Consider the following 7,011-nt stretch of genomic DNA (forward strand, 5'->3'; position numbering starts at 1 on the left):
TACTACTATTTTAACTTAAAACTCATAACCTTTACGGATTTTTAGCGCAACCTTCTCCTCCCTTGGTGTTAATGACTTGTATAGGTTATTGGAAAGGAAAGGTGTGTTACTGTTCAAATTCTTATTTTTTCTCTAATGGCCAGGACCTAGTGAAAGCTGCACTGCAAGAACATGTTGCGGTTGTAGAATAAAGGCGTTCAGGTAATATTTTCTAGTTTATTTTAGTAGTGATGCTACTCTATAATTTACTTTGTCTGTCCCTCAGTCCGTAAGTAATGCTATGGAGAACATTTAGTTTTACCGACTGCTTTAAATTTTTGGTGAAGATTTCCTGCACCAATATGTAATAAGCATCCAGTATAAAATATACTTTGTCTGTCGGTCTGTCATGTCGGTCATGCTTCAAAAGACATAAATAACAAAGGTTTTGTAATTTAAGATTCATCGGATATTCTCTTTGAACAAGGAACATTTTATATATGAACAACTTAGTCCGTTTAAAGCTTTTACTTTTAGATGTTGTTATCCTTGTTTCAATTCATCTAACTTTTTTTTGTCTTCCTAGCCAGCTCATACCAATAACGAAATTAATTCGGAAGAAAATCACGAAACCTATACGTGTTTTTCAGCTGTCGTTGGGGGGCAACACATCGTAAAATTGACGACCTCTCCATTTGCCCCCCAAATATTATTTTAGATTTATTTTGCTTGTTGGTTATACCTTATTCCTGCTTCCTAGCCCTCCTGGTGAACACAAAATTTAAATGCCCCAGGATTATGATTTCTGTTAACTTAATATTTCTGAGCTACTTCTAGATGTTAATTATTCTTGTTTATTTTAGTTCTCATGTGTCAAGTACCTGAATCTACAAAATGTTACTTTATGACATTTTTATTAATACACTGTAAAAACGGTTATTTTTGTACTTAGAACTTATTACATTCCAACATGGGGGTTTTAACCATTAGGGGGCCTAAAAATGGAAAGGCAGGCCTTTAATTTATTAACACTACTACATTTCCCTTCTTAATACTACTGCTTAAGATGTTAATTTTTGCTAAAGAACTTAAGATAGCAATAACAGTTTTCATTAATTAAATTAAGCCCTCTGTTTTTCATAACAACTAAAGTTCTAAATATAAAAATAATTTTTAACAGTATAGTTTTAAGTTTTAGTTGTTTTATTTTTTACATTATCAGTATTATTTAGTAATTATAGTTGAAAAGATTTTGTTTTCTTGAGGATTTTTCAACAATTTATGTAGTAAAGGGGACTATGCACGAACGAGAGCAAGTGATTTTAATCACCTTCCAACATTTAACCTGTGTATTTCACTAAAAATATGCTCAGATTACTGCCGGAAGGTGCTTAAAATCATTTGCTTTTTTTCGTGCATAGTCCCTTTTAATAAAATTTCATTTAACCACATAAATGAAGAATATTTGCTGCAGGAAAAAAAAACACAGAAAATCTTAATTGTTGAAAATTCTAATGTATGTTTGTTGTGATTATAATAGTTAAGTATAGCAGATTTTTTATTTATCTATAGTAAAAATCTTTTTATTTTATGACTTTTATCCTAGGTAGGGGATAGATCAATGGACAATTATCAAAATTGCTAAATATGGCCCTACTTTTACTCAGGGAATAAAAAGTACGTGGATATACGGGGAAAAAAATTGTCGATTTAGGTAGCTATGGACTTTATTTATTGGGCAGTTCGTTCATCAAATAGTAGAGTATGGGATGTAGGGGGTTGATGTGAGGTACCGTTACTTAGCTAGCTGTGAGTATCAGTTTATCAAAGTACATGAAAATCTGGTCCAACATCTGGGATATTTTCGCTAGAATTCACACAGAATGCCAGTCCCTTGTCTCTTGGTAATTTTTAGTTGTCCTATCCCCGATCAGGAATTATCAATAATATCATATTATATATTTATGTATTAATCATACCTATTAAATTATGTACCTGTTTTATCTTTTCAAAAAAAGTACAAATATTATATTATAAAATAAATATTATAGAATACATCTTTGTTATTTTTTTTTACATTTACAAGTTTTTATGTCAATTGCTTGGTCTTGATGACCTCTAAAACAGTGGTCTTTGATAAGGATATTGTTTGTGCTTCTGTCTGACTTGCGTAAATTTTCCTCTATGCCTTAACCCTTATAGATCGGGCCCTAATTCCCACCTTATCAGATTGGGGGGGGGGGGGGGGGGGTCTGAGACCTTCCCCCCTCTATCTCGGCTCCTGTTACAGATAAAGACGAAAAATTTTTTGGAGCCCCCCCCCCTCCGATCTGTAAGGGTTAAAATATTTTTGAAACTTTTGGAATTTATGGAATTTTTAATTTTATTTGATTTTAAGCCGTTTAATGTCAAGTTAAAATCATGGATGAGAGCGATTAAAGGGCTTGTGTTAAGTGGTCATAAATCCATATTAAAGGGGTAGTTTCACGAAAGGCATTTGAACTTAATTTAGTGAACCGCATATTTTTTCCTGGTTAATTTGTTAAACTACATTTATATGGCATATATTTGAAAGAATTTTAATTTTCTACCACGTCGTTTTTATAATATCAAGACTTGAAAATCGTCTTTTTAAATTGCATATATCACAAAAAGACTATTTACGAGTCTTGATTTCAAATTTGAAGGGTGTTTTTACCAACCCACCCCCCCTAAAAAAAAATAAAAAAATCCAACCTACTGTTCGATACTATATTTTAAATTTTTATCATCTCCCCCCACCCTTGCTTGCCAACGTGTACGACATATTTGTAGAGCAACTTCGCTACCAAATTGACCCTAAAGCACCATAATCAGACACAACTAACAACTTTAAATCTAGAAATATCTGGTTTTTTTCTATATTGCATTGTTTAACCCTTACAGATCGGGGGGGGGGTCATATTGACCCCCCCCTCTAGTTTTTTCAATGTCATTTTTTTTGTAGGTAAGATGGAGAGCTGTGACTTCATGACTTTTTAAGTTTAGTAATTATGCGTCGGCAAGAGTTGATTTTATTAGGATATCTGGTCTGTGTCGGTCGTGGTGTCCGGTCAAAGTCGGTTGGGTAGCACAAAAATTTTAAAAAAATTCTAAATAAATCTTAATTTCTACATTATGACTTTTGAAACCTAAATTTTTTTTGGTGAATACTAAGATATAAATGACCTTATGAGAAAAGTGGTGTTATGACCGTTTGACCGCACCCTGACCGACTTTTTGACCGATTTTTGTCCGGCTTTTACTACAGACATATATCATGAATATCGTGGCTTCTATTACAGCTAGAGACCTATAATTTTTTTTGGTAAATTCTTGAGCAACAATAAACAGATAAAAATATTAATTGGCGCCGCCAACCGCCGTTTTACCGCCGTAACCGCCGAAAATAACGGTTTCCGTTATTTGCCGTTTTTCGGCGATGATCAGAAAAAGTAATTTTTTTGTTATGAAAAATAAAAGTTCGTCCTAAAATTTGATCATCCTAGCTGCAAAATTGGCCGCTCTACAGCTGTTTTAAAATTCAGCGGCTGGCCGCTAAAAAGCGGCTAAGGAGCGGCCTGACCGCTATGACTAGAAAAAGTAATTTTCTCTAAAAATACACATGAACCACCAGAAAAAAATTTTACGTCTTTATCTGTAACAGAAGCCGAGATAGAGGGGGGGGTCAATATGACCCCCCCCCCCCGATCTATTAAGGTGGGAATTGGGGCCCGAGCTGTAAGGGTTAAGAAGACACTTTCAGCGATTTTAATCGATTAATGACCATGTAATGGTTGTGTAAAATTGATTTTTTTCAAACGAAGATATTTAGAATCCATATTTATCGCATCTTACTAAAGGTAGTTTTCCGCAGATAAGAAATGAAAAATAGAATTATTTCTTATTTTGATGACCTCTCATTCTTTATCCTATAAAGTAGTAAGGTTATTTGCTTGTCCATTAAGATCTTGATAACCATTAAACTGATAGGGTTTTCCAATTTCGGAAAGCTACTATAAAGATCTTAAATGGTTTCAGACTATTTTCCTGTCACCTTTCTCTTTTACAATACAGAGCCCTCAGATGCTAAGGGGTGTAGTTGTAAGTTTATTTAAACAAGGATGGCAACATCCATACAAGCGAAGCTCTGAAATGGAAGGACAAACGAACATTAACAGTTGTAGAGTGTCAGAACTGAATAAACTAAATATCAATGCATATGTCAAAACAAATTTGTAAGTAAATTTGTTGCAAAACTGAATAAATACAAGTTACTTTTTAAGGACATACTGACTTTTTTAGGACTTGATTATAGAGATGAATAGTATAATTTTAACATTCAAAAATTTGGTGTCAAAAAAGTAAAAAAAACCGCTTGTTTTTAATGGACGTACGGACTATATAGATTTTAGAGTTGCTGCCTAACCGTTATAGGAATCAGCATGCAAAGTTTGCAATCGATAGGACAATTCTAATCTATTTAAATTAACGAAAAGAGCTGTAATTGTAACGGAAGTACGGACCGACCCTAATTTTAGAAAACCTTTGCTTTAAAAAAAGATATTAAAAGGTCAATATGAAATGTAAATGGATGAAAATAAGAGGCTGTTGCCTATTCCAAAACTTATTTCTAACCAGAATTGAAAACATAAAGGATAATTATCACATCTATAGTGGCGATGTTTTACAAGCACCGCTTTTCTATAATTAGGGCTTGTACATTCGTCTGTCGATTCAAGTAAATCTATGCATGTAAGTATTGTCCTATCTATTTAAAACTGTAGATGATGAATACTGTAACAATTAGGTACGATTTAGAAAGCGTAGCAACTCTATGACCGTTACCAGGAATTCTTTGTGTCCATTTAAAACATGATAGCTTTTAACTTCTGGAACTATGATTCCTAGGATAACAAAAAAAAACAATTTTTTAAGCTTTTTGTCTCTATATATTTAAGTCCAAAAACGAAAAATTTTGTAACAGTTTTGAGAATACTTTTAAATTATATTCTGCTTATTAAATCACAATCTACAAGTGTTCATGTTTGTTCTAGCGTTTAGTTGCAGGAGTTGATTTTATGGATGTTGTCACCCTTAATAAATCACATTTTACAATTGTTCATGTTTGTTCTAGCGTTTAGTTGCAGGAGTTGATTTTATGGATGTTGTCATCCTTGTTGAGTCTTACATTTAAACATATCAAGGAAGATTTTGATATCTGTCAAAAATCTTAAGCTGACAATTACAGAAGTGGCAGCCGCTAGAAATGGGAAGTTCCTGCCATTGTCACCAGTAAGTCAACATGCTTCAGTCAGCTGTCATTTTTTTTTCAATTTGATGCAAGACCGTAGGGGAAAAAGTGCACTTTCTGGAATAAAAGAAATGAATAAATGTTATTTAAGAAACTCTCTAAAGCTTGTGTAAGCTGCAAAAATTATTGAAATTACGAAAAAGTTAATTTATGCAAAAGAATAAATGTGTGCAAATTTTTGAAACTTGAGTTTTTGGGGAAATTCGAAACTGTAAATAAAAATGAGGCTATGATAATAGCTATTCCACGGATATTGAAATAAAAAATTATAGCATTAAATCCAGTTTTGTTAGCCCCGACCGAGGGGCCGAATTCCAGGGCTAACAAATGTAATATTAATTTCATGATTTTTTTTTATATTAGTGGATAATTGACTATACATTATTTTCAGTATGACTGAAACACTTTCTCATACAGCGGATATTAATAGGTTTCGAAGCCAAACTAAAAATAATTGTAAACATATAATTGTTCAGAATTTTACTCCCTCAAAACTTTTACTCAGGGAGAACAACAGCTTCCCCATCCCCTCCAAAAAAATTGTATGGTAAATTTTTTAGTAGAGGGGGGGGGGGGTTATTTCCAAATTCAATTTGGGATAGATAAATCACCCTTTAACCCCCATTAATTGGACGTCTCTCATTAGCGGCATTCAAATTAATCCTATTATATAAAGTCAGGCTTATTTGTTGGTCTATTACGATCTCGCGCTAACTAAACTGAAGCTATGAGCAAGCCATGAAATAGTTTTAGGCTATTTTTTTAAAGATTGAGACATGGGAGTGCTACCTAGGATTTAGTCTGCGTACGATGAAATATCTTGATGCATCACTTAGTCATGAGAGATTGAATTTTGTTGTCAAAAAAATAAAAAAAAAACAAGCAAGAAAAATGTACAAACAATTGGAACTTACTTTAGAGAAGTTTTGCTTTTAAAAATTTTGATATTTGTCTTTTTAAACAGCTCGAGACAAGTAAATTTAGACTAGAAGAAAACTGCTCTACTAAGAAAAGTTTTTGTATGTACTTTCCTCCAAATTCAAAACTTGAAAACTACACACACAGATCAAAATAAAAGACAATTTTAAGGTCACCGTGCAAAACTGTTTAACCTTTTTTGGTAATGTAAATCTAAAACTAAAATATGGCAGCAATTTTGTTTTAAAAGATCATAATTAAGACTTCTTAACTTCCGCGGCCACCTCCTTTATTTTTGATTTATTTAATTACTTTGGGGGGGGGGGGGGGGAGTGCTCAACAAGCCTTTTTTAGTAAAAACATATTCTTAATGTACAAATTAGTTTGATATTTGTTTCTACATGGGACCTAATGAGCAATAAGATTTCAAAAACGGACGAACATTTTCTGGGAAGTCTTGTGTTGGTAAATTTTAGGCTATAATTTTAAGGAAACTTCTAAAGGTAGTCCAAATTTAAAAAGTAATCAATAGGTCATTATGATTTAGCCAACATGTAAAGACATATAATATTCAGAATAAGGTTTATGTTTGTTTGTATGCATGTTTGTATGATAATGGTGTTGGGGGGGGGGGGGGGGGGTTGCAGTATGAGGTGGGGGAGGGGAGGGAGGTTGATACCATAATTTCAAGTAGTGTTTGTATGTTTTCCCCATTCTAGTCAATATAGGCGCGTGCACAGGAATTTGTCAGGGTGTAAAAAATTACTGTTACGAGTTTAAGA

At 33.2% G+C, this 7,011-nt stretch overlaps 1 long non-coding RNA gene across 4 annotated transcripts; it reads left to right on the forward strand.

Annotated features, from left to right (window-relative positions):
• Nucleotides 1–132: 132 nt before the first annotated feature.
• On the forward strand, nucleotides 133–2,034 carry LOC145331508 (uncharacterized). Of its 4 annotated transcripts, XR_013883767.1 has the most exons (5): nucleotides 133–201; nucleotides 843–923; nucleotides 1,160–1,291; nucleotides 1,401–1,585; nucleotides 1,895–2,034. It is a non-coding gene; the product is annotated as an uncharacterized LOC145331508 (long non-coding RNA). The 4 variants fall into 4 exon arrangements; XR_013883765.1 differs by having other exon boundaries at nucleotides 1,160–1,585; XR_013883764.1 differs by having other exon boundaries at nucleotides 1,160–1,585; nucleotides 1,914–2,034.
• Nucleotides 2,035–7,011: the final 4,977 nt, after the last annotated feature.

The sequence above is a fragment of the Acartia tonsa genome, chromosome 11 (assembly GCF_053477335.1).
Source record: "Acartia tonsa isolate MP-2025a chromosome 11, ASM5347733v1, whole genome shotgun sequence".
NCBI lineage: Eukaryota > Metazoa > Arthropoda > Copepoda > Calanoida > Acartiidae > Acartia > Acartia tonsa.